The sequence below is a fragment of the Canis lupus genome, chromosome 2 (assembly GCF_011100685.1).
Source record: "Canis lupus familiaris isolate Mischka breed German Shepherd chromosome 2, alternate assembly UU_Cfam_GSD_1.0, whole genome shotgun sequence".
In the NCBI taxonomy this organism is placed as follows: domain Eukaryota; kingdom Metazoa; phylum Chordata; class Mammalia; order Carnivora; family Canidae; genus Canis; species Canis lupus.
This window is the reverse complement of record NC_049223.1, coordinates 3180723-3208104: the sequence shown is the minus strand read 5'-3', so window position 1 is coordinate 3208104 and position 27382 is coordinate 3180723. Positions and strand designations below refer to the sequence as shown.

General features: G+C 43.2%; 1 long non-coding RNA gene across 2 annotated transcripts; it reads right to left on the bottom strand.

The window, feature by feature from the left end:
* Positions 1-1219: 1219 nt before the first annotated feature.
* LOC111091169 lies at positions 1220-26930 on the bottom strand. 2 transcript variants are annotated; one of them, XR_005355153.1, is made up of 6 exons: positions 26855-26930; positions 22051-22232; positions 17112-17164; positions 11101-11193; positions 4883-5024; positions 1220-2382 (listed from the first exon to the last, which is right to left on the bottom strand). It is a non-coding gene; the product is annotated as an uncharacterized LOC111091169 (long non-coding RNA). The 2 variants fall into 2 exon arrangements; XR_005355154.1 differs by lacking the exons at positions 1220-2382; positions 4883-5024 and adding an exon at positions 9087-9229.
* Between the last annotated feature and the right edge of the window lie 452 nt (positions 26931-27382).

The following is a 27382-nucleotide window of genomic DNA, read 5'->3' as shown; positions in this document are numbered from 1 at the left end:
TAGGCAGTCCGCGTATTTTTACCAAATAACTGTTTTGCGCCGGACAGACTGTCAAGTACTAGGGATATAATGGTAAAAAGGTCAGCTGTGACCATTTATAGCCCGGGGTTGTTACTTGGGTCACCATGCAGGACAGATACCACATAAATGCAATTTCAAATGGACTGACAGACTTTCAGTTTTTCCTGGCAGGTAAGAAGTTTGAAAGTCACCACTAAATCCCAGCAACAAGTAAGAAGCCGAACAAGGTGAAAAGTCAACAACTCTTCTTAGATCCATTAGAGGAGTGAGGTCACAGGAAAAAGCCCTGCCGGCCCCAGACTGGAGGTCCTGATAGGCAAACAGAGAATCACAGGGCACAGGGCCGAAACCCTGGATCAGCAACCCCTTGGGGAACCAGTGTCTGGTTAGCAGAACCTGAGCTATAACTGAATTGAATTTCTGGAGGCTCGTGGCCCCTGGGTGGCTCAGTGGTTGAGTGTGTCTGCCTTTGGCTCAGGTGGTGAGATCGAGTCCCGCATGGGGCTCCCTGCATGGAGCCTGCTTCTCCCTCTGCCTGTGTCTCTGCCTCTTTCTTTGTCTCTCATGAATAAATAAATGAAATCTTTAAAAAAAAAAAAAATGAATTGCTGCAGGCTCCATGTGGACAAGTCTGAGTTACAAAGTCCGAGGAGGCCCAGTCAGAGAGGGGCCTCCACACTTTCACCAGTGTTACCTCCTGGAGCTCTACCAGGTTCTCATAGTGAACGGCAGAGTCAAGTTCCCTTGTGCTTCCACTGCAGGGAGAGAAAGAAAGAACTGCTATGAAATAGGCCAGAGCACTCTGTTCTAGCAACGAGCTTACCAGAGCCTATCTGCTGGGGCTTTACCAGAGCCTAAGCAACTCCCATCCCCAGCCCATCCATCTAAGGAGCGGGAAGAGGAGAGTGAGAAGCACCTGTGAAGTGCACGGTCCAGAGGCACGGGTGCCTACAATACTGAGAGCTACTCTCAGCCTCTGGGACTGCTTCCCTCCCCAGCCTCACTACCACCACTGGACTCGAGGCCCACGTAGAGCACTTCCTTTTATTTACTACATCAGTCCATCAAGCACCACATCACAAATCTGCTGACAACTTTCTGAATGTAACCATATAAAATTGTCTTGAAGTTCTCATCAGTCTGAACGGCAGAGGTTGTAGCCAGCAACTCTGAAACATTTTTCTAATTAGTAGGGGATCATATCAGGTTGATTCATGCATATTTGAAATTGGCATTAATCTCATTCAAACATGTTTAATGAACAATCATTAAAATTTGATATAGGTAGACTTCACAAATCTGTTTCATTTTCTACAAAGGGATTGTGTGGATAAGATGTAACACAATACACTAGCTTTACTCTTTGGACCTGACAACATGTGATTGACATATTTAAAAGATTCTATCAGCCTAATGTTTAGAATTTTATTTATTTCTTTATTTTTAGTTCAGGTTGTTTTTTTATTTCCCCCCATGTTCATACACCCAAGTAATGAATCTCAGATTTTATATCCGATAAGCTGCTTATGTTGACATTGTGTAAGTGAAATCTTAAACCTGGGGAAATGGCTATGAACATAGGCAAATGTCTACTTAATATATTTCAGACATTTGGTTTCCAGAAAATACAGTTAGTCAAGGGAAGTGTATGTGTAGCTCTTGAAGTTATTTGACAAGAAACTGAATCGTGTAGCTCTTCCATCTTATTATACTCACTGTGTCTGCCCGTTCTTTGGTGCATCCAGCAATTAGAATGGGCCTGGATCTGGACATTCAGATGCAAGTGTGGCATTTGGGTTTAGCCTTATTTGTAAACAGCATGATCCACAAAAACCCATGTGAATAACAAAGGGAAGCAGACAGAGCTGTGTGAAGCTTTAATTAACGTGAAGCTAACCCGAGGATGTGCAAACTGTCAATTTCTTCCCGGCTGCACGGGAGGCAGTGGCTGATGTGTCAGCCCTGATTCAAGAACAGTTTGCAATCTCAATAAAGCAATAATCATGCAAAGATTGGTAGATATGAGAAGAGGTATCACAAATGATCACTCTTTTCTTAAGGATTACCCTCTGGGTGAAGAGTGAAGAAAACACGCTCATTTCCCCCAATTCCTTCCGTGCCAGATAAAATCATTAGACAAGATTAAAAACCCAGAGGGTGGAAATTGCTTCCCTGCAAGAAAAGTCTTTCCATTTCTCTCCAAGCCACCATGCTTCCCGCTGGTGTCCTGGGCAGCCAGCAGCCTTCCTGCCTCCCGAATAGCACAGTGCGATTCCTTTCTCCTTCTTTCTGGGTCAGAGAAGCTCCTCGGTCAGATCCAGCAGCCACCTCAGCTTGTTTTCAGTCCAGCAGACAGGGTTTCTGAGAACGTGAGTTAAACGGTTTTCTTTAAGTAAGCCCCTAGATGAGTAAGTGGTTTATTGGGGTGCCGGGGTAGGGAGGGTATAGGTTTTTATCTTTCCTTAGCATTGTCTATCTTCAGCCTTAGCGCCTTACTTTCATATGCACACATATACACACACAACACACAACAAATTAGAAAAGGATGATCTGGAGTTTTGCCGTCACCTCAATTGGTTGCCTATTTGCGTTGTTTACATCTGTGAAGGTTATCGGTGTTACCTAACTCAGTTTTCTCGATTTCCTCAGAGCATAAGGTAGGAGTGCAATTCCTTCCCCTCCTCGCCAGGTGTGGCCCTGTGATCTGCTGTGGCCAGCTAAGAGAATACGAGTGCCCCCCATCCCTTCCAGCGAGGAGCTTTGAAAGCCAGCATGTGAGCCAGCCAGCATTCTCTCTTCTTTCCTGCCAACAATGACCAGCATTTTTTTAGCTGGTGCTTGTTCTATCAGACAGGGTTCTGGGAGACAGGACAATGCAGAAGGGAAAATGGACTAGAGCACAGACAGGAAATACACCTTGTTTTTCTAAACTACTGAGATTTAGGGGTCACTTGTCACCATGGCTTAACCTTGCCTCTAGGGCTGATAGCAAAACCTCAAAAATCTCACTGACTTCTAAGAAATTCTCCTGTTTACACAGGCCTATCTTGGAACAGACTCCCAGAGACCAACACTTTATCTGTGTTCTGTCTTTGAACGGCATTGATGCAAGCATCCTGTCATGCTAGAGCCAGCACAAACTCCCGCTGGTTCCCATAACCTGCAAATTGCTTTGCAAAAGCTGCCCAAAGCTTTTGACATGAGGTCTGGGCTGTGCACCTCTGCAAAGGAAAAAAAGTCACTTTAAAAGTCCATGCCTTTTGTTTTTTGAAACCAGCTCTTGGTCTTTACCCCTTTCCTACCTGAACGTACTCCCTCATCAATTCAAACAAGATAACTAGCCCATCGGACATTAATAAAGACATTAGGTAGCCTATCCATTTTAGGAAAATACACACTTAGTCATCCATTTCTCTACCTAACCATTCATCTGCCCCCACTTCCAGGAATTATTTCTGTTGAGAACAGCAGTTATTCATTTTCCATCCCCCAATCTTCCTTAGCTGAGCCATCTCTCAGCTCATAAGAGGGCGACTTGACGCACAACCCCACTCAGGAAGTGAATGGGCTCAGAACACGGGCATTGCTGCTTGGTTTGTCCCACATGCCCCTCTGCTGGGATTGCTCTGTCAGCAGCATCAGCTGCTGGCTTAAGATTCTCACCTTCCATCAGCTCACAAATAATAAGGATAGCATCTCCAAATGCAGCTTCCTACAAACTTTAGATTAACCTAAAGTTAAAAAAAAAAAAATCCAACTGATGATACCAGAACCTTCCCTCTCCCACAGCCTAAAAGAAAAGAAACGTAAGGCCAAAAACTATATAGTGATGTGGAAATATTTAAATATGGGATTTGCATGATAATGGGGGAATATATTGCATTTTTCACCATTCTACCTGCAAATGATTACAGAGCTGGATAATCATTTGCACAGCAAAAGCGAATCATATTTAGATTATATCTGGAAGTTTGAAAGATTGATGGAAATCTTTCACTCATTTCCAAAACAAAGGCAATGAGAGATACCAGAACATGTCCTTAATAACTGGGGTGCATTTCTGACCGAAATACCTGAGCTTTTCATCTTCTGTCCGGGCCCTCGCTGCTGAGACAATCTGTAAAATGGATTAGATTATGCCGCCTTGTTCTGAAGACATTTCTATTCAGGAAAAGTCACACCTCCCTTCTGGTTAGGCAGCCCTTCTTTATGCTTCTCTGTGCTTTATAGTAAGTAAACTCACTACATGCATCTGCCTCTTATATGCTGCTCAGGAGGCATGGGGCCCATCTGACACCCTTATCAGTCTCCCTTATGGGCTTCCCAGCCTTTTTTCTACTCTTGGCTCACACTAAGCACATTCCCAGCCCAAGGCCTTGAAAACATGAGTTTCCTCTGCCGAGCACACACTGCCACTAGAACTTTCCATGCTTACTCCTTCCCCACATTCTTGTTGTTTCCTCAGAGAGGACTTTCCAACTCACTCCTTGCTCTCTCTCATTCTTTCACACTTGATCCCCGCCTGGTCTGCTGTTAGGCACAATACTCATGACTCCAAGCGTGTGTGCAAGTGTTCCATCATACCAGTCAATTCTCTGTCCACCAACGGGGTGTCCTACGACCAACACAATTCAGTTCTGACACTAACAACCCAGAGTTAGCAGTGGACCCCATAGGGTGACAGACTCCGTCCCACAGGACTGCCCTCACTCTGGGTGCCAAGTGCAAGTCCTGTGTTCTCAGGTTACCCACAGGTCTGCCCAACTTGTCTACAAATCTGCAGGTTCCCACAATGCCCCTCCTTTCAAGTTTGATAATTTGCTGGAATGGCTCACGGGACTCAAAAAGGCAGTTTACTTACTATCAACAGTTGATTATCAAGGACACAACTTAGGAACAGGCAGATGGAAGAGACTCATAGGGCAAGTCATTGGGCATGAGGTACAGTTTTTATGCCCTTTCCAGGTGCATTATCCTCCTACAACTTCAGTGTGTCCACCAGCCTGTAGAGGGTTCCATGGAGGTGAGAGAGAGAGTTATTATGTAGGCATGCTTGATCAAATCATTAGCCATTGGTCATTAACTCAATCACCAACCCTCTCCCCTCCCCAGTTAGGGATTGGAGCTGAAAGTTCCAACCCTCTAATCACTCCTTGGTCTTTGGGGATCAGCCTACATCCTAAAGCTCTCTAGGGCTTCTTAGCCACTAGTCATCTCATGAGCATACAAGAGAAACTCTTACTCTGAAGAGCCCAAGGATTTTAGAAGCTACCTCAGGAAACAGGGACACTATTTTCTCTCTGACACTGAATGCAATGATATCACTTTTTTTTTTTTTTTTTTATGATAGTCACAGAGAGAGAAGGAGAGAGGCAGAGACACAGGCAGAGGGAGAAGCAGGCTCCATGCACCGGGAGCCCGACGTGGGATTTGATCCCGGGTCTCCAGGATCGCGCCCTGGGCCAAAGGCAGGCACCAAACCGCTGCACCACCCAGGGATCCCAATGATATCACTTTTTAAAAATCCATTTCCCTGTTATTTGTCTTCCCCTACTAGAATGAAAGCTCATTCAGGACTCTGGCATACTCAGCTTTTGGTGCCAGCATCCTTGATGTTCTTAAGCTTGTATCTGTATCACCCCAATCTCTGCCTCCAGCTTCATGTGGACTTCTCCGCTGTGCATGTCTATGTGTCTCTTCTCTTCTTGTAAGGACACCAGTCATTATATTAAGGCCATGTCATAAAATAATATGGCCAGTTTGACCTCATCCTAACCTGTAAAGATGAGGGTCTTTTACATTTACATTTGTAAATGTTCTATTTCTAATAAGTGACATTCACAGATACTGAGGTTAAAGTCTTCAGATCTCTATTTGAGGAAGACAAGTCAAACCCAAATGAGTTGATTAGATTATTCACATAGAGCATGTAGTGCCACTTTAGGAATTAACTAGTCCTGGGATGCCTGGGTGGCTCTGTCAGTTAAGTGACCGACTGTTGGTTTCCACTCAGATTAGGATCTCAAGGTCATTGAGCTCTGCTTTGGGCTCTGAACTCAGTACTCCGCACAGTCTGCTGGCAATTCTCTCCTTCTCCCTCTGCCTCTCTCCCCTTTCTCTCTCTCTCTCTCTCTCAAATAAAATAAATAAATAAAAATCTTTAAAAAAAATAATAATTAACTAGTCCTTCTGGCTTTGGTATTGAATTCAGGCCACAAAGTGTCCCCTGGGGCCACAGGCAAAGGGGCCCTTGAATCAGATCTTTTTATCAAGAACCTCATCAATCTCAAACACATGGAGTTTTGGAAGGAACTGCAGTGGAGAGTCTGTGAAATCTGTATTAAGAGTCAGGGATGGGGATAAACAGAATACAAAGAAATATTCGGTGATAGAAAACTGTAAACATTAGTAAGGAAACTGGTATTTTTAAGAAGGCTAATGTGATGAGTCCAAATTTTTAACAGAACAAGCAAGTTTAATCTTTTTTTTTTAAGATTGTATTTATTTATTCATGAGAGACACAGAGAGAGAGGCAGAGACACAGGCAGAGAGAGAAGCAGGCTCCATGCAGGGAGCCCGACGTGGGACTCGATCCCGGGTCTCCAGGATCACACCCTGGGCTGAAGGCAGGTGCTAAACCACTGAGCCACCCAGGGATCCCCGCAAGTTTAATCTTAACAGTAAAAATATATTTATCAAGTGCACACATTTCTGGAGCAGAAATGTGAGAAATGACCTCAGAAGCTCAAGCAGCAAGTGGCTATTCTCTATACCAACAAACAAACTAACTAAAACTGCATCCCAGTAATGCCAAAACCACCAGATAATAGTGTAAAAATTCAGTGAACAATATTTGCTCTATCTGATACCAAATATCCAATTGTCATGTGTTTGTTGTTGATGTTTTTCTGTGGAACTGACTCCTAGTTTGACCTGGTGTCATGCAGAGTGTATGATAAATTAGGGTTGTAGCCATGCCTCCTGGCTGTCCCATAGGACAACCAGGATCATCTTCAGTGCAACCAGTCTTTGAGGTTCTACCTTGACCTCACTGCAGACTGCAGAAGGCTCACTCTTTCCCTTCCCCGCCCTGACTGCCATGGAAGGGTTGTGTGAAAAGCACCATGAAGACTACTCAGTTATCAGGGGAGTTGAGAATCTGCTGGAAAAATCAAATTCAGCAGAGGGTGTAAAGTCCGTGATTATTAAATGTGAACGTGTTCCACTCCTAAGCAAACTGGCAGCTTAATTTGAGACTCATGAGAAGTTACTGAGAGGACATGCCATCAATCTCTAAGATTCCTGTAACTAGAAGACCTTAGGAAAAGAAATGCATTTCATTTGGCTCAAACGTGCATTCTCCAGAAATAAAGTGTATTTCCACATAAGGTAATGGGTGTCTAATTTTTTTAAATATACAAGCAGCAACTGTCTAGGATACTATAAAATGAAATCCTGTAAAATTGTGGGAGACAATCTCTCATGCTCCTTCCAACTCTAAAAACTGTGCAACGTTGAAGATTTATTTCAGTCCCAGAAGATTTCAAATACACAGATACTTCACATTCATTGAAAGAGAGATCAGAAAAGAATAACATTATAAATGGTACAGAGGGAATTTCATTTTTAAAAAATTTTTTTTATTTATTTATGATAGTCACAGAGAGAGAGGGGGGGGCGGCGGGCAGAGACACAGGCAGAGGGAGAAGCAGGCTCCATGCACCGGGAGCCCGACGTGGGACTCGATCCCGGGTCTCCAGGATCGCGCCCTGGGCCAAAGGCAGGCGCTAAACCATTGCACCACCCAGGGTTCCCTTTTTTTTTCATTTTTTTTTTCATTTCTTTATTTATTTATGATAGTCACACACAGAGAGAGAGAGAGAGGCAGAGACATAGGCAGAGGGAGAAGCAGGCTCCATGCACCGGGAGCCCGACGTGAGACTCTATCCCGGGTCTCCAGGATCGCGGTACAGAGGGAATTTAATCATGGATCCAGCACAGAAAATGTGCAGCCGATTCTCTGAAACGAGGGTCTGAGGGAAGAAGGAGTGGTTGTCTTCACCTTCAGAAGCTGATCTGTCCAAACACATCCATTTCAGAGGGTTGCCATAGGACGGTGTGTCAGAGGAATCAAGGCATGCTGACCCTCTAAAAGAGCAATAGGAAGCTGTCCTTTCTTCAAGAGTTTATATATTACAGCCCTGGTTCTAAAATTGAGGAAGAGGGTGTCTGAATGGGATGGAGAAGGCAAACTGGATTTAACTCAGGAGTCTCTTTGAATGACATGTGCTCATTCTGTGGAAGAGGAGGATGGGAGGCAGATGCAGGGAGGGGTGATGGGGCAGGAGCATGTTTGAAAAGGTTCCTCAGATGATTCTAATTATCCTACCCATTTCAGAATCCTGCATACGAACTAGAGTAAAAATAATTCTCATTCTTTTCCATTTACTATTGTTAATGATTCTGCCTCCAAATTTGGCTTCACTTTTCCTATGGCCTGGGTTTTCTTCTGCGTGGTAGGCTGTTATGGAAATCACAGTAACAATTTACTCAGTAAAGCTGTGTGAGCCAAGCAGAAAGGATTTTTTTTCTCCCCCTCAATTTCAAAAACTCTACTAATTTGTGGTGATAACAATCTTTCACATCTTGAGAGTTTGGAGAAGAAATTCAAAAATATATGATTGCCAAAAAACATGGTAAATTCCCTTTTGTGTTGCTGCAGAAGTATGAATTTACCCCCAATCAGACCTCCCATGTTTAGGGACTTTCCTCAAACCTCTTGACTTTTTAAGATTATGAAATGTGCTCTGGGTACAACTCCCGTAAGTATCCACACCCTCCCACTCCATGAGAGAGACAGAACATCTGCTCCTCAGCTCTCTGGGAAAGTATATTTAATTATTAGATGCTTTTCTTTTCAAAATGGTGCTGGCTTTCTTTCTTCCTTCCTCCCTTCCTTCCTTCCTCTCTTCCTTCCTTTCTTTCTTCTTTCATTTTTTTTTTTTTTGTCTCCAGGGCAAAAGCAAAATAAAATCAGACCTTTGATGTTTAAATCAGATAATAGCATCTGTATTAACACAAATAGCAGCTAATAGCATAAAAGTGTCTTCTATACTTGCCGAGAAGCAGGAGTGAGCATCAGGCATTGTTTTTTTTCTCAATATCCCAGCAGTGACTTTACCTTAGCAGGATTTAGAAGCCAGGGATGCTGAAAATGGGACAGTGGAGGAAGAAAGGAAGATTATGCAATCTTGCTGACATGATTATGAAAACTTGTAGAATCTTTTCCACAATGATCAGCTTTTGTTTCTCAATCCTAGCAGAATCTATCAGAAAAGTGTTGGGGGTGGGAGTGGAGACAGAGAGAGGAGACACAATACTGAGGGAGACAGGGAAAGAAACTAAGAATGTGAATCTTGCTCAAAAAACTTAATGCCTTCCACATCATGGTATAAAATGAGAAGCAGAGATTTCACTGGAATAAATCTTTACCAAAAAAAAAAAAAAAAAAGTCAAGCGAGTGTGGGTTTGGCATCACTCACACTTAATAACCAAGGAACGGTATTACCAGCTTTTGTAGAAAATTTTTTTTTGAAGTTTTATAATTTTCCTAGTGTCTTACTTGTTTTCAGGCTTCCTTCTTTAAAAACAAACCGAAATGAGCCAAAAAGAGTTTGCTTTTGTTTTAGCAAGAGCAGGAGAGCACAAAAGCTCCCAAGGAGTTGGATCACCAACTCGTTGTTGGTATGTTGATGGTATCGGGTGAACCACCTCGAAGGGGAGACAGAGCTCGGCCTCCCCAGGTGGACACTCCGTGGGGCCACGGACACGTCAGGCCCCGGGAGGACTCGGGTTGGCGGGGCAGCGGGGTGTGCCCGGGAAGGGGTGCCTGCGCGGGGCTCCCCAACTCCGCCGCTCTGCCGACTTCCCAGGGGCTGGGAACTGCCACTGAGGCCGAATCCCTAAGAGGGGACCGTGTGTTTGCCAAGTTTCCTGGGTGAGAGCGCAGCCAGTGGGGGGCCCACCGGCTCGGACAGGGGCCAGGGGCCCAGGGAGTCAGCCCGGGGCACAGGCAGGGGGATGCGGGGCAGGCGGGGGGTGCGGGGAGGTGAGGGGGGCGCAGTGCCGGAGGACCCCAGATGGCACCCAGTAAGGGAGGCAAGCAAGCATCGGAGCAGGAGCAGCGCTGGGCCCCCGCCCCTCCCCCACTCACCACCGGGGACATGAGGTGTTGACATGCATATGGTTGAGAATCAGCTGAAACACCCCCCTGCCCATCCCACCCCACTCCCGCCTTCCCCTCTCCCCCACCCCCCATCCCCTGCTGTTTCCCCTTCACAGACAGAAAGGGCCACAGCCTCACCAGAGGAGCTCAAGCAGCCCTCAGCCCTCCCACCGACCCTCGACCCTCTCCGGCTGCTGTCGGACTCGGGTTCTACCCAAGGCTGCCATCACGCCCTCGCTTGCAAGCCAATATTATGGTTTGCTTGAGCCCTCCCCTTCGGTCAGTGGTGGCCTCCGTGTCCCTAAAACAGCCGCATGAAGACACCGGTACTGTCTGTCCTCCCTTGTCCAGTCACCACCTCCTCAGTCCACACATCTCCTCGGTTCATTAGCCGGTGGAAATGTGAGGATCTTGCACACCCCAGTAAAGGGGGGTCATATGAGAGAGGAAAGGTGGGCTCCGGCCTTCCCTTCTAGCCGCCTCACCTCCCTGCTCAGGGCTCCCGATGTTGACCCAGCTAGCTGCCCTGGCGGCCAGGAGCCCATGGTAAAATCTGTAGTGGTAATAGGTCAAGAGATAGATCTTTGAAAACCACAAGTTTCTCCCCAAGCCTACATTTAAGTGAATACGCTTGCACTAATCAGAAGTGAGGTTTTCCTAAGCAGAGGAAGTAAATAAGTGAGAGAAAACCGACTGTCTGGATGACAAAGGTTATTGTCTTCACCGGTCACCTTGTGTAAACTAAACTGCTCTGGGGGGACGATGTAAGGACATTCCCCTCCATTCAGCAGGTTTTTAAACAGGACCGTTATGGAACGAATTATTCAGTGTAGAGAATCTCAAGTTAAACATACCTATGGACATTGGCCAGCAGGTCACTTCGCAATCCACAAAGATTCTTGTAGCTCTTTCTGGTGTTCCCAGATTTAGTAAGCCTCCATACATTTCTCCAAAGAGAGTTGGGGACCCAAGATAAAGAAAACAGTCATCAAAGAGTGACCCAAAACTTTGTTTTCTACTCTAAGCCGAACCCAAACGAAGGATTTGAACCCCAAATCAAGATAGTCCCGGAGTATCAGCCTTCTCCACCCAGAAGTATTTTCTCCTAAAGCCACATAAGTATATTGGAAAGAGGGTTCATAGGTTGAAAACATCTCATAAAGGTCATTATTAAGATCTGGAAATGGATTTTGTTGAAAGAAAGCTTTTGAAAAACAAACGATCCCAAGGGGTATGTAGAAGTGTTTTTGCACTAGAATCTTATTTTGAGGGGGGGAAAAACCCTTCAATGTGAATTGAGTTACCGTTCTAAGGCCAGAGTTTAATTTGTTGAAGGAAGCCAGATCCAGATTAAAACTAAAGCAATTCAAAATACAAATCTAAGAGATGAGCTCCTGACCGAACTCTCTATAAAAGAGAAAACCTAACACGTAACAGAAGCATCACAGTTACAAGCTATTCTTCCCAGAAGATGGAAAGAAAAATGGAGCAATAAACAGAAACAGAGAAATATAGGAGAGAGTAGGAAGCCAGAATATTCTGTTATCCATGGGCAGCTAGCTTGTCAATGTCTCACACTTCAACTGAATCCGAATTCTGAATGTATAAGTGAGATAGAATAATAACTCTTTGCTTGGGTGTTTGATATAGTCTAAAGCTTGTGAATATGGATTCAGAAACATCTGTCTTCCACATCATCTGTCTATGGCTCGCCTTAGACTAAAATCTTGGGTGGAACTAATAGTTCCAGTCATGCAAGCTGATGCCTCCAGGGGTAGGAGGTGAGAACACAGAAATATTAATACAGCCATCAGAGAACCGACTCTAAGCCAGCAGCTGACACTGTTTAGTCTCATTGACTTACGAGGACTGGGTAGTTTTAAAAGTGAATTATGAAAGTGGTTAAGGGCTAGCTTGAGGAAAATGTTGGCAGGTATCAAAACCAGACTGCTTGTGGCCACTTCTAAGATTTCAGTTGACATGAGTTTGTGGTTGAGAAGTCAAGAGGGCTCCTGAGGAGCGAGAGTTCAGCCCTTTCTAGTCTGGTGCCAAATCCAAGCAAGGCATGAAAACCAATTTTTATACAGTCAAAGGCACTGCCAGTATATAAAGTTTTATAATCTGATGTGTACTACACGATCCTTGCTGTTTAAATTTCCATCATGCTGAGAATGCAGAATGGAAGTCACTGAAGGAGGCGGGCAAGTCTAGACCTGCTCAGAGCCCAGGGGTTAAAAAGTTTATACGAATAATTACTTAGGCTTCAAGCCTGAATCATTCACTATCGGAATCAGGGCTGGTCCTAAAGAGAGAAGCCAGGGCAGGAGGAAGTCTGGAGAGAGAAGATAGCAGGTGGCCGCTCTCCGGGCTCCCACACCTGGGTGGTGGGGAGGCGGGGGCGGCCGAGCTCTTACAAATCAGAGAAGGGACAGGTATATGTGGCTTGGCCCTCCCAGCTCTCCTTCAAGCAGACATTCTACACCATCAATGCAATAATCTTCCCTCTTTTAGCTTCAGAGGCAGATTAGGTAAATGTGGCTACAACCAAAAACATATATATTGTGTTTACCAGAATTGTGCTTTCGTGAAACATTGATGTGCTAAAGGACATCATTTCAGGTGCCCTGATCATCCCATAGACAGAGCCTGAGAAGTGGAATGCTATAGAGTGGAAAAGCCCAGCCTTGGAGTCAGTCACTGAGATCATAGCCCATCTACAACACCTCCAGTGATGTGACCTTGAGCAAGTGTCTAAACCTCTCGATGACCAGAGTTTTCTAAGATCTGTCTTAGAAATGAAGAAAATAAGACAATCTACCTAATACAATAATCATGTGAGCATTAAAAGCAATGATTCATGTAAAGCTTTTCCTAGTGCTAGCATAGCGCTAGATGGTCCGTCTTTATGAAACCCTGTTTGTGCAATCCATAAGTGAGGTGGCACCACAACATTGGTTGTGAGCAATAAGGACTCCTCCCCACTTCTCTCCACCCTCTGAGCCCCGCTCTGAGCAGTGACAACTTTCAGCTTCTTAGCTGATCCTATCGATCCTTGCTTCCATCTTTCCAAATACTGTGACTAAATTCAGACCCGTTATGTCAATTCCTTATTAAAATAAGTGAGGATTTAACTCAGTTGTTCCAATATCCACACACACGATCTCTACCTCTCTGTTCCTCGACAGGCTTCAGTGCTATGTAATGACTTGTTGTCACGTATATGTTCCCAGCTGAACCACAATGTGAACTATGACATTTTGCCCTGTATCAATATGTATATTATATATATGAAATAATTGCCTCAGCTGGATTGGTTGGTTGGTTGGATTTGTTTCTATGTCTTGTCACTAAATTGACAGGAATGGAGGGCAGCTTCCTAATACAGCCATGTACATCAAGAATAGTGATATATTTTGAGTTATCTCTCTAGAGGCCCTCTCTCTTCCACACTGATTGGTACCCATTTTACTCTATACACAACTTCTGTTTTGTGCCTTTTCTTCATCAACCTGGGAACTTATTTTTTCTCTTTTTCTGTACCAGATACACACTTTTCCTGACCTCCTTTTCCTTTATTTATCCCTTTGTCTTACTAGACCAATCCTTTGGTAACTTCTGTAGAAAACATGCATGTTTTGAGACTCTGATATGTCCTTAAATATCCTCACTTTTGGGGTGCTTGGGTGTTTCAGTCGATTAAGCATCCAACTCTTGATTTTGGCTTGCATCATGGTCTCGGGGTCATGAGATCAAACTCCAAGTAAGTCTCCACACTGCTTGAGATTCTCTTCCCCTCTCCTTTTGCTCCCTCACTCCCAGCACATGCATGCAATCTTGCTCTCTCTCTCTAAAAAATTTCCTCACTTTTATTTGCTAATTTGACTTGATAAAGAATTCCAGGTTGAAAACATTCCTTCAGAATTTTAAAGATATTGTTATTTTTTTTTTCTAGCTTCCACTGTTCTAACGGAGAAGTCTGGTTCACACAAACTCAGTTGTGTGTGTGTGTGTGGGGGGGGGGGGGTGTTTGATCTGTTTTTTAATCTGTAGAAACTTCTTGGGGTTTTCTGTTTATTCCTTTTGCTCTGAAATTTCATAATAATGAGTCTTGGGTGTTTTATTGTTTGTATTTGTAATTTATTACTTTGAAACCTCAGTGTAAAAACTCACGTCCTTCAGCTTTAAAACTTTTTCTTGAATTATATCTTTGATAATTTTCTCCGTCTCTCTGGAATTCTTATTCATTCAATATTTTATTAACTGGATTAAGCCTCATTTCTTATCTTCTCCTTTTATGATAATAAAAGTTAACTTTGTTTCTTTCTTGCACATTTTGAACAATTTTCAACTTCTCTTTGCTTTTCTATTAAATATCTTATTTTAATTTTTCTGTATTTAATTTCCAAAGCTCTTTCCTGTTGCTGACTGCTCTAATTTTATAAATGCAGTATCTTCCTTCTCTCGCTGAGGATAATACTTATTGAGGCATTTGTTTTGCTTTAGTCTGAGTTTTCCTTTCCCTTTCTCTTTTGTTTTTGAAACTGTTTTCTCTCTTTTGGTTTGTTTTAACTTTCCACCTTTCCTGTTGGAGTCTCTCCTAAGGAATTGGTGATGCTTAGCTGTCACTCATATTCAAGGGAGAGGAACTGGGGCACTAATTTTAACCTCCATATGTCTCAGTGGAGTTTATGAACTTTGCATTCCAGTGCCAAATGGGGACCAGTCTTTTCACTGTATGGTCCTGAATATTGATACTGATCTTTTCTTGGACTAGTTTCTCCAGAAAGAAATCGTCCAATGTCCAGTTACTGCCAGGATGCTGGGACCTTTTCAGGGAAGTAAGACATACTCACCAGATGCCCTCCTGGCATTACTGTAACATGCCACATATTTAGCTGCCCTTGGTGAACAAGAATCTAGGTCCTCTGGTCTGGTTTCTACAGAGATTATGCTTGCTTCCTGCTCTGGTTGCCTGGAATAGTCACCCAGCTGGGTATGAGAAAGGGGAGACAGGGTTCTAACTGCTCCATAAACAGAATTTCCAGCCTGCTGAAATACCTTTCCTGCCAACTCTTGAGCCTGTCCCAGATTCTGTAAAATAATAAAGGGACTCCTCATTGTCATTCCTCTCTAACAAGTCTCTTCTGAGTCTCCCTCTCTGCTTCCCATCTTCTGGAACTTCATTTATTCTTCTAGTCTACTCTTTGTTCTCTCTTATGCTGTTTGTCCTTTGGTCTTAAGCCTTTTAAAGTTATTTACGGTCAGCTTTGAAACACTTGGCAGGGAAAACAGGCAGCCATGTGTATTCAGTCTACCATGGCATTTAAAAATGTTACATATTTTACTGTCATTGTTCTTAATACATAACAATATTATTAGCTAATGTTACTATTATAATAACCATTGCTCATGTCCTCTGGTTACCGTGAATATGAAGAAGTTAAAATAAGGAAGTACGGTTGGTGAAAAGTAAAAACATGGACATGTTTTGCGTATCTCAGCCTGGCTCTGAATAGCTCAGCAACGGAAAATTCTTCCTCCTCCCTTTTGACTAAATTGTACCTTTTTCATGGCTTTCCCCAAGCTTTCTGGCTTCTTCTCCTACAGTAATTTTCAGTAGGCCCCCTGACTACATTTTGACCTCCCAGTAGCCTTCTGGTTCCTTGAAAGTCCATCTTTTACAGACTCCCCTTAGCATTTCCACATCTCCTTCACCTGCTTACTGCAGATCTCCATCATTTGGCTCACAGATCACTGACCCAGCAAGGCAGAATTGAACTTCAAATTAAGTCCTTTAATTGTGGCATGTGTTCCTGAGCTCCCTAGAGAAAAGCCTCCACATGGGAGTGAAATTATAAAAGAAGAACAAACTATTGCTTTTCAAAACATTTCCAATAATTCTGCAAGCAAGCAGTGAAGGAAAAGTTGGCATATTATCCCTGGAGAGGTGAGAACCCAGAATGTTCTGTGACCTGAGGTTGTAGATAAAGTCCCGCACTGAGGTCTCATAGAGCTCAGCAGGAGACCTCCCATCTGCCCTGGATTGTTCGAATGGGGAGGGGTAAGGATGACTTCTCCCCTTCCTAACTTGGAGTTGTTTGGTGGGACAAGCCAAAATCCTTCTTTGCCTGGAATATGAATTACTGGCAATGCCCCCACAGACCTTTAGATACAGGGACTCAAATTTCTGAAGAAATCTTCACTATTCAATTCTGTTTCCATCTCTCTCTCTAAGTACTGCATAATCATGTTACAGAGAGAACTGGAATTCTGCTGCAAGTGAGATCTCTGCTCTGTAGAATGTTTCCCTTGACTTAGAATTCTACAGCTTATTTATTTATGTATATGCTACAGAGATGGAAGTGCTCTAAAAAAGAATTCTATGCTCTAAAACCACTGGTTTTAAGCAGAAGCTCTCAGCCCTGGAGTGAAAGGGCAGAGAAAAAAAAATGTAAGGAAATGACAAAGATACAACCACAAAGCACAAGTGCAGAGCCTTGAGGTGACATATGCAAAAGAGTAATTATTTGGCAACTTCCTTTCTACCAAGAAACAATATACTGTAAGATCAAGCTAGGGAAAATATACAGTTAATCATGCAGCATGTGACTCAGGTTAAATAATGGAATAACTTAGGTAAAGATGCTATAGTTGGCTGAAAAGCTCTGAATGGCAATTGTTTAATACAAAAGAAACACTGGCAAAGTCTCAAGTTAGAAATCCCTGGTTGATTGAACTCTCCATTCCCACCATCCCTTAGCAAACCTCCCAGTAAGCTGAGGAGGCTTGCCAGGGCCACAGAATATTTTGGTTTCATGGAAGATTGTTTATCTTGGCTGCTAAAATTCCACATGTCATCTCTTACCTTCTCTTAGGTTGAAAAATACTCAGCTCACAGACGAGATAAGAGAAGTTGCCCTTTGGAATGAAATAAAGAAAATACGCTTTGATTTACCAGATACTTCATAGAATGAGTAGAGACTTGCATATTCCTTAAATGTCTGCTTACGTCTGTTGCTTCCCCCAACTTTAGCCACCTCCAAAACAGGTGTTAGTAAGACTCATTGATGGGAATTTATACCAGTCTCGGACCATTCAGAATATGACACTTTTCTTTTTTCATAGAACAGTCTCTTTTGCCCAATCATAATACTGAGTTAATTATAATTTCCACCATCAATACCCAATTGTGAATAAAGTAATAAAAACAACAGAGTAGTTTATCACAGAACTGACTTTCAAATAATTCTTTCATCTACATTTTTTTCCTGGTAAATATAGGACCTTGGTAATCTCTGTAGGAAAATTGAAGTGATTTATGTAGAAGAAAATGTGAGCTGTTTAATCAGTTGGGGGAAATCATAACCACTGAAACAAAAAAGTGACAATCTGTGGGGAAGATATTTAACTAACTACCTCTTGTTAAAAATGCCAACATGGCTGAAGATCCTATATCTTTTCATAAGTGGTGACTGTAGGGTATTTTAAAGCTTGCACCACCCTCGCAAAGATGCAGCTGCTGTGCTGTTTTTCTTGGCAAATGTTGCAATCCTTTGTGGGTACTGAATAAACCTGAGCTTCGAAGCTGAGCAACTCTAGAACCAGACTGCTGGATGGTTCTCCTGAGAGTTCAAATATTTGAGTAAAAAAATATGTGTAAAACTCACTTCTTGTTTGGATGCAAGGAAATATGGACACTTAACCAGGTGTGAAAACATGGCTGAGCTTCTGTAATGTAGTGTTGGGTATCCCTCGTCTCCCGGGACGATGGGAATGAGCCTTCCCAGGCCACTCTTGGCAGACAAGCTCAGCTCCCCAGCATGCACTAAGAAGTGACCATCTCTACTTTGTTGACCCGTTTCCTTGGGGCCTTCAATTAGAAGCACATTCCTTTTCTCCCTTTACTGTTTTCAGGTTTAGTCCAGGTCAATAAGCACCTGAAGCTTTTTGGACAGCAAATAATAAGCTTAATCAGCCTCCTGATGAGTGAAAATGCTCTCGGAGTCTTCCAGCACTTGAGCCTTTGGCATTTTCTCATTCAAGATAAGCCTAGATAATATCTGGGATCAAATGTAGTTGATGAGGTTTGAAGTGCCCAAATGCTTACTTCTTTTTTTTCTTTTAAAGAGAACTTAGCCCTATTTCACTCAAGAAAGTAGACTATTAAGTACATGGTTTCCTCACCAAAAATTTCTGTTTTTTAAAAAAGTTTTCTTTTGAACAAAAATACAAAAGTGGCAGAAATTTCTGCAATAAAATTAGTCACTCATGGGATGCAAAGAGGCTAGGAAGAGAATATTTTAACCTGGCTAACAGCCACCGTACACTATATCTGTAGAAATTACTAAAGTCTTTAATTTGAGGAAGGCTGATAGAAAGAAAAGAATAGTTTCATAGAAATAAAAACAATCCATTAACAACGCAAGGTGGCCCTTTCAGAAACACCGCACCCATGACTTTCTTTGGTAAATTAACTTAGTTTGAGTTACCTTCGTAAATAAAAGAATGCCTTAAACATTTTATTTTTACCCATAGTTAATAAAATTAAATCCATATTTCTAAGGTGGTTTTTTTTGTTCTCTCTATCCTTCTGTATACTAGGTGGTCCCAGGATCTCTGCATGATTCCTCACACAGATGGCTTGTAGGAGACCATCACTTTTCCTGATTACTACGGTATCATTCAGTGCACTGGACTCATCGTCCTTTCGAGATGTATTTTATGCCATCGCTCATTGTTAATGGATAGATGATAACAGGCTTAAATTAAATACATTCCTCGTGGGCAGCCCCGGTGGCTCAGCGGTTTAGCACTGCCTTGGGACCGCAGTGTGATCCTGGAGACCCTGGGATCGAGTCCCATGTCGGGTTTCCTGCATGGAGCCTGCTTCTCCCTCTGCCTGTGTCCTTGCCCACCCCCCCTTCCCTTTTTGTGTGTGTCTGTCATGAATAAATAAATAAAATCTTAAAAAGAAAATACATTCCTCGTGAAAGTCTCCTTTTTCTAGATATGGTCTCTAAGGCTCCAGATGGATCAAAAAAGGATGATCTGAGTCAGCCTATTAAAAGAGGAACTTGTTTCAGTAAACCTGACAACAGAGCCATCTGCCCAGAGGAAACACTTTCTGTGGCACCGGACTTGCATTGTCCTTGGCCAGCTACTCCTTTCAATTTTTGCTGCGGGCTTGCAAGCATGACTTCTACCCGAGCCGCTTTCCTCTGCCGGCCTCTGATCCCCCACAGTCCAAGACTCCCCGTCTGCTCTGCACATGGCCGAGGCTTGCCCAGCAGCATGCCAAAGAACGGTCTCCTCCTAACTGCTTCATAATGACGGTGCAAGTGTGTTGTCATAATGTAGTGGTTAATCAGGTCAAAGTGGAAGTCATCTCTGTGGCACCAGGGGGAAAACTGAGGAATGACACATATTCTTCCCACAATCTGCCTGCCAACAGACCTTGGAGATAAATATAAAGTGAGTTTGGGTTTCAGACAAAGCCAGGGAGTGCTGGTTGGAGAAACAATGCAGCTCACGAAGTCTGAAGTCCCCTCAAATAATAATGCTTCAATTCAGATAAATTTAACGTATTCAAAACTAGATATTATAGAAACCCAGAGAGAAAAAAATAAGATGACTTCTGGCTAGAAAGTTGAAAGACTGTCTGAAGAAGGTAGCACGTAAGCAAGATTTTGAAGATGAGGCTGAATGTGGGCTCCTCACCAAAGGGTGTGGGAAGGAGCAGTAGCAGCCAAGGCTGGGGCAGAGGAGGGAACTGGTGTGGTGAGCAAGGAGCAGAGAAGCCAGAAAAGCAGCTTGAAGGCCCCGCCTTTGTTGGTCTGACTTCCACACCCAGGCAGGTAGACTATTCTGTAGACAAAAGAGAGTCCTTAACGGCTTCTGAGCACGGGATTGCCATAATCAGAGCATCGTTCTCGGGAAAATGAATGTGGCCATGGGAGTGGATTGGGTTGGAGAGAGGAAGGACATAAAGCAGATGGCAGCTAGGTGATCGGAGCAGTAATCCTCAAGTGAAGCGAAGGGCTCAGTCATGGGTGACAGTGGGGTGCTGGGAATGGGGGGCAGCTGGGAGAAACAGAACACAGGATGGGCTACAAAGACCTGGATATGAGCTGGCCCTGAGGGAGAAGGAGGCAACCATGAGGCCATGCTGAGGCTATGAGGCCATGTGACCAGGATGGCTCTGTCACTGAGGACTGTCACCGGAACTTGTTGGAGATATATTTCACTTAAAGGAACATCCAGGCATCCAAGTCCAGCCTTGAAGATGGGGGACTGCGGGAGGAAAAAGAGTTGAGAGCCAGAAATGGCAATGAGGCAGGGGTCTGTGATCACGTGGGACCCCAAGACAACTGACATAGTGTTGCTCGCTTAATCAGTATCAATAAGTATCAGTTAATTAAGTGAATGAGAGTAGAAAAGGGGAGAAATATGTCAATATGTATTTATAAGCCCTGCTTGTAGCAAAGATTGAACTCAATGGTATTCAGATACAGATAAAACCTGAAAAGTATGAAAGACCTGAGGAAGCAGGTGCTCTAAAACGCTGAAATTGAGAGTATTTCTGCCATCTAGAATTTGCTTAATAAAATAAACATACCATGATGTTATTGTATCACAGAGCAGAACTTGCACTAATGAACTATAGCAACCACTCACAAAATGCAAGAATATTTTTTAAAGTGCCAAGAATACTCCTTTGCTCAATAAATTATGTAATCCAAATGAACCTATGGCATTCTTCTAAAGTAGTGAAATTTCTGAATTTGAGAATCCCAGCACCCTGCTGCCAGAAGTGGCTCATTACATAGGAAGTCCAATAGTTTGAATCTCTCAGTGAGAATGATGCTTCTGTTCATCAACCATTATAAATTGTTTTGTTTTGTTTTGTTTCTCCCTCCTAAACTAGCAGCATGTTAAAGCAGCTAAGTTGGAGACAATGGTTATTTCTCCAAGCACTTGATTTGTTTTCTCCTCTCTCATTTCTTGAGAGTTTGGGTGCTCATGGAAGATAAGTGTGTGTACTTGTCCAAAAAATTGTCAGCAACAGAAAAGAAATGGGAATGGTGTGAAGATTATCCATTTGTGTTTATATAGCATCCTTACTTGAAAGAGCTGAGTATGATCTTTGAACTATTTCATTACACCAGAATATGTGGAAAATATTATGGTAATCATGGTTTTTTAAAGATTTTATTAATTTATTCATGAGAGACACACAGAGGGAGGCAGAGACACAGGCAGAGGGAGAAGCAGGCTCCCTGCAGGGAGCCCAGTGCAGGACTCAGTCCCAGGACCCCGGGATCATAACCTGAGCCGAAGGCAGATGCTCCACCACTGAGCCACCAAGGCATCCCTATGGTATTCATGTTATACATTTTTTAGCTTGGTCAATAAAACTTTGTGTATGCTACCAATAAAGAGTATTACTAGGATGTCAACTTTTAAACCTGAGTCCTCTTTGGTCAGTTCCTTTCTAAACCTCCATAATGAATACATCATCTGAAATAATTTGCACTAAAGTTCTCTTGGCTGCAGAACTAAACAGGATTAATAATTTGAAGAATCGTGGTCTTTCATTTTTGAAATAAATAATTTCACTATAGAAGTAATAGTGGGGGATGGAGGTACAAAGGAGGGAGTAAGCTGGGTAAGCAGAGATGGGAGCTGCTTTGCCATATGCAAAACAGCTCTTACTTATAAACAAACAAACAAACAAACAAATAAAAGAGAAAAAGGGCATTCCAATTCTGTCAGTGGAGTCCAGAAATTTCTGAGTTACTCCTCACCTTTTCTCAAGCCAGCCGCCAAGGATAAGGTAAAATGAGTTCCAACTAATGAAATTCATCAATTATTTGTTAAAGCAGGAGTATCTTTCAATTTCGACATTCTTTTGTGTGGTTCTCAAACAAGTTGGCAGCGAAGGCATTTAAAAGACCTCTCAGCCACTGTTTCCTCCTTGCCACAAACCCTGAAAGGAAGGAGGAGACGGGGGATGAACCTTTCTGCCTTCCTGGTCCACTGAGGGATTTCCCCACAGGCAGATGGTAGCAGAGACGGGATCAGTTGCTGTTTTGAAAAAGGAGTTGACAAAATACAGCTCAGACACCCTTCCATTTAGTCCTCAGATATTCATGGAAAGCTAGTTTTGTGAGGGATTCAAAAATGAATAAAATGCAACTCTTCCCTTCAGAAGACTAGGTCAAGGGAGGAATTAGGGAAACTGCCCATTGGTTGCCACCATTGGAAATAGCAGGCCAGGGGGACTCTGCTCAGGGCCCTCTGGGCTATTGCAGTCCTCCTACTACAGCCTCTTCTCAGCCTAGGTGAAGTGACAGGGCAAAAGTGTGAATTACCTCGTTCATGTTGGCCCCACTCCTTTCTCTCCTTCCAGTGCTGCTTGCTGTCCCTGCCCTAGCCACGTCAGAAACACTAGCATCTAGCTCACACCTCCCTCCCTCTCTCTCTCTCTAGGTAAAGGGTCTGAAGTCAACCATTCAATGAGAGCTGCCATACATTTCTCTTGTGATTAGAGCACAGCAGTCAGTGCATCTTTCACAAGGGGTAGTCACTCTAACTTAAGGACGCTGATTTTCTGGCATGACTTACCGAGAGCCAGGTGCTCCATTACTTTAGAGCCACCACCGCCTCCAACCCTGGCAAGAACTTAAGTCCCAGTGATGCCTGCATTCAAGACTTCTGTCTTAGTCAACTTGGGCTGCTGTAACAAACCACCGTGCTGAGTTGTTTAAACAACAAACATTTATTTCTCACACTTCTGAAGGTTGAGAAGTCTGAGATCAAGATGCCAGCATGGTCAGGATCTGGTGTGGGCCATCTTCATGGTTTGCACATCAGCCATCTTCTTGCTGTGTCCTCCCATGGTGGACAGCAGAGAGAAGGAAGCTCTTTCATGTCCCTTCTTTTGAGGTCTTTAATCCATCACATGAGGGCTCCACCCTCAAGACCGGCTGACCTCCCAGAGGCTTCACCTTCCAGTATTATCAAATGGGGTTTAGGTTTTCTCCATATGAATTTGGAGAGGATACAATCAGTCTACAAGCAGCTCTGTTGCTACTGAAGCTATTTCACAAATTGTGAGCTGGTTGGTGGGGCAGCAATTTTGGAGAGAAGGCCCTTCCTGATCCCTGGAAAATCAGTTTATTCACATGAGCACATCTATCGTTCAACCTCTGAGCCTGTGCTATCCTGCACTATTATTATGGTACCCAGTAGCCACCATGGCCGTTTGTATTTAAATTAATTAAAATTAAATGAAATTTAAAATTTAGAGTTTCAATCACTATAGCCATATTTCAAGAGCTCATCACCTTGAACAACAAAGAACATTTCCATCTTTGCAGAAATTTCTGTGGGACAGCACAGCTCTGAACCAATGTTCAAACCATGGCTGAGGTTCACTTTCAGATGTGAAGTTCACAGAGCGGCAATTTAACTATTTATATTAAAAAATCGGCCACAATAAAAAATTTAAAGCATAATTATGCAAGACAATTTATTCTCCCACACACAAAAGGACCAAAGACAACATTTTTCATCATCAACCAAAGAAAGAACATAAAATCTTCCTAGAGACAGTAAGGATTGAAATGAAATGAGTAAGAGAAGAAAACAGCTTATCTTTTCAACAGGCTTAGTCTTTGGAGATCTATGTAACAAGGTGCTTCATAATTATAATAATCCTCACACAGTACTCTAAAATGCACATAAATATTTTAATCTGTATATTGTTGCTTCAGTGTCTAATAAAAACACATATAGAAAGCCTGCAGGGTTAAAATTTGATACATCATACACAAAGCAAGAGACAATCCCAGCCAATCAGTTAATGGGGCTGTGAGGTACAAACCCCAGGAGCAGAATGGGTAGCCTTCAATACAAAGAAATGTCATATGACAACCATTCATAAAAACCCTGCTGGTATTCTAGCAGCAGGGGAACCTTGTTTCTCCTCTTAAATCCCTGGTTGGTGCTCTCTTGTTGGCAGCAGAGTAGTAGCTTTCCCAGACCCAGGACTCTCTTGGCCCTTTGATTTCTGTGGGCCTTCTCTGCAGCTTGCCAACAGCCTGACCAGTGTGGGCTAAATAGGCTGTGAAGGTTGTAGAAGGTAGATACGTGAATTGCAAGCTGATAAGATTTTGAGAATAACCAGCTTGCGGGCTAAACTTCAGAAAGAAACATATTTCCATTTCTGAAACCCCAATCCCAGTCTGGGTCCCCTCTCTATTTCCAATCCATTGCTTAATAGAATGACAAAATGCAGAAGTCCACAAGGGAGGAAGCCAAGCATGAATTCTATAGGACTTTCCTGTCCCTTCCTCCTTGCTTCACCTGATTCCCAAAGCCAACTCCCCTTCCCCAGGATGACTCACACTGAGGGCATTTTACTACTCATTGACACACAGAAGCAGTTTCTCCACTTTGAGTATGAGCTAAAATACAACCCAAAGATCCTCGGTTGCCCTACATGTACCCCCATATCACACTAACTCTCCTGGTGGCCCCTCATGAGACCTGGAGAGTGAGCATTCACAACTGCAGCAGTCAATACATATTTATGTGCTCCTCATGGATCCAAGCTCCTTGCTTTCAGAAAGCCTCAAGAAAGAAGAACTCTCTTGTCAAAATGCAAAAATACGAGAAAGGAGAATTGGCATATAGTCACCGAGGACTTAGCCATTGTTGGCTGAGGATCTAAAGTGGACAGCATGAAGTAGGGGTTTGAGGGGCCCAAGGAGGCCATACTTGAGTGGAATGGCCATGGTAAGACATGGAAAGGAGAAAGAGAAAGACCATGAAGGTCATACTTGGTGTAACTGTGGTTATATGTGTGGCTTGGGTTCCCCTCCATTTCACCATCAAGAAGCTTCTGGGGGTTAGTTACAAGCAAGGGTCTTTTCCTTCCTTTGTTTCCCCCTTTGGTTTTATTCATGATTTCCTCAAATACTTAAACACGTTTCTACCAAAAGGGTTACACTCAGAGCATCCAATAATTCTCTGTAATTCACACGTTAATATACAACTGCTATAGACACAATATTTGTACCTCTCCAAAATTCATGTTAAAATCCAGCCCCCAGTGTGATGGTATTAGGAAGTGGGGGTCTCTGAGAGATGGAGTAGGTCCTGAGGGTAGAGTCATATGGCATGGGATTAGTTGCCTTATAAAAAGGGCCTCAGGGAGCTCCCTTGCCCCTCCTTCCATGTGAGGCACCAAGAAAGTAGCCATCTATGAACAGGAAGCAGGCTTTCACCAGACACCAAATCTGTCAACACCCTGATCTTGGACTTTCCAGCCTCCAGAACTGCGAGAAATAGATTTCTGTTGTTTATAAGCCACCCAGTCTATGGTATTTCACTATAACAGCCTGAATGGACTAAGAAAACAGCCCTAAACCAATAAACCTCCCTCTTTACCATACTCTACTCATGACAATAAGTAGCACATCATCTGTGGTATCAGCTTTGAGATGGCTTTCATGCTCATGAGGAGAGGAGTCAGGACAGAACCAATTGGTTGGGAGATACCCTAAGCACTTTCTTGTCTTCTGGGCTGGATAGGAACATTGTATTGAGAAAGATAAACAGGACTGAGCATGTTTCAAAGCTTGCAGGCAGAGGTAGGTAGGATCAGCTACAGAGCTGCTCTATGACTCCAGTAAGATGACAGTTTTAATTGCACTTGGTGGATGAGCTAATTATGGTCAGAGAAAGTTAGCACTGGGGTTGCAATGAACGACACATTTTTTCTGGGAAACACAGCACACAGGTGACATCCTTATGCAATTTGAGTGTTTCTTCAAGAGTTTGGAAAGATATTTAAACCACAAGAGTTCAAGATAAAGGGGAAAGAAAAAAAGAGTATCTGTGTGTGACTGTGAAGGTTGAGTGGTGAGCAGGATGTGGAGTTCAAAAGAGGTAGAATAATGGTTCACAAAAGGCAGCAATAAGTGGGAAGAAGCAATTAATTGGATCAGTCTGTTTAGGTTCAAAACAGCCTGATAGAAAGAAGACGTAATATCCTAATTCCGGAGTTAGGATCCCAAATCCTCCATATGACTAATAATTAAAGCCAGCTCTTAGGAAATAAATTCTTGAATTTGTATATTCAAAAAAGGGGATACAGTTAGCCCTTTGACCTTACTCCATATTTTCTTTTAGTGGGTAAATTCTTTAAGATCTTCCAGAAACTGTTTGGAAGCACTCTATTTAACCATGACCAATTTGAGGTCCTAACGAAAGGCCCAGGAAACAGCCTTTGCTTCAAAATGTCCAGCCACAGCCTACACAATCCCCAGAATTCGCTTTTGAAGATTCAACTTGTTAGCCTCAGCATGTACATCAGGAAGGCTTACTGACAATACTGTTGGCTTTTCTATTTCTTTCTCCACTTGGTGACCCTGCACTCATCCTTGAAGGCACACATATACATACGAATGCGACCAGGAGCTTTGGCAGGAGCAAGAGAACTAGTTCCACTACAGTGAGCAGTGGTGAAAAACAGGCCAGTGGTTTGGCTCTCAGAATGGAAACCAGATGCACCTCCCTCCAGTTCCTCTTCCCCACTCTTACCTGGGCAGAATCCTGGGCTGCCAGAGGAGGAATGACCATTGTCTCTGTCAAGAGTTACTAGCATGACTGTGCTCAGTGTAGAAGATGATTTTCATGCTGTTTTTAATCTGGGTAATGACCCCGCCTTCACCTTCACTCGACCTTGGCGAGTTATCCAAATGTGTGGCTAAGAACAAAATAAGTGACAAAAGACCATTGAAGTACATGGCACTGACAGGCGAGAAATAAAAAGAAAGAATTCAAGGGTTCTTCTCTGCCTTCAGTAGGAAAAAGGGAAGCATAAAGTGGCCCTCATGTTAAGAAGAGACAGTGGAGGACACAATACATTTTTGGTAGCATGGGAGAAATCGGCCAGGGGGAGGAAAGAGCTCCTTGCGGCATCACCAGGGGCAGTCTGTGAAGGAGGGTTCCGAGTCAAGAACAGCTAGAAGCAAGGCATTGCCAGAGACCAAACCCAAGGTTTAAAGACCCCAGGGAGCAAAAGGTGGCTTCTCATCAGTGTTGAGTGTCCTTCAGAATCACCTGTCA